The sequence below is a fragment of the Buceros rhinoceros genome, unplaced genomic scaffold, assembly GCF_000710305.1.
Source record: "Buceros rhinoceros silvestris isolate BGI_N320 unplaced genomic scaffold, ASM71030v1 scaffold22886, whole genome shotgun sequence".
NCBI lineage: Eukaryota > Metazoa > Chordata > Aves > Bucerotiformes > Bucerotidae > Buceros > Buceros rhinoceros.
Window position 1 is genome coordinate 10113 of NW_010416128.1, and position 452 is coordinate 10564.

General features: G+C 62.6%; 1 protein-coding gene across 1 annotated transcript in view; it reads left to right on the plus strand.

The window, feature by feature from the left end:
• The window catches only part of SSH2 (slingshot protein phosphatase 2), a 38511-nt gene that overhangs the window by 227 nt on the left and 37832 nt on the right, over nucleotides 1-452 (plus strand). The window lies entirely within an intron of this gene.

A 452-nucleotide genomic window follows, 5' to 3' on the forward strand; every position in this document is an offset into this window, starting at 1 on the left:
ATGCAATAGGGAGCTGCTAGCAGCAGGCGTGGGTGGGTGGGTGCTGAGCGCTGCCCGGTGGGCTTGCCCCTGCCTGCGCGAGGGGTCTGCCTGCATCGCCTTTGATTTAGGAGTCTGTGTGCTGTAGATCTGGTTTGTTTGTAGGCCAGGGGTATGTGGACCTGGACTCGTGTCAGAAATTATAAAACACCCTCATCTGGAGTCCAACCTAAACCCCATTCTGCTTTCCTGTGCCTGTACCAGTAAGTCCCAGCCCTGCCCGCGAGCGAACACGTTCGCAGGAGTCCGAAGGTTGGCTGCGTCCTCCGGGAGGCAGAGGAATGCTGCAGGTGGTTGGGCTTGTCTTCCCGCTGCTGCCCCGCTGCAGCTGCGTGGGCCGAACGCTCGGGCTGCAAACAGCAGCTGTCGGCGCTGCTCTTGCCGGCAGCGCGGCAGGTCTGGGCGGGGGGGGG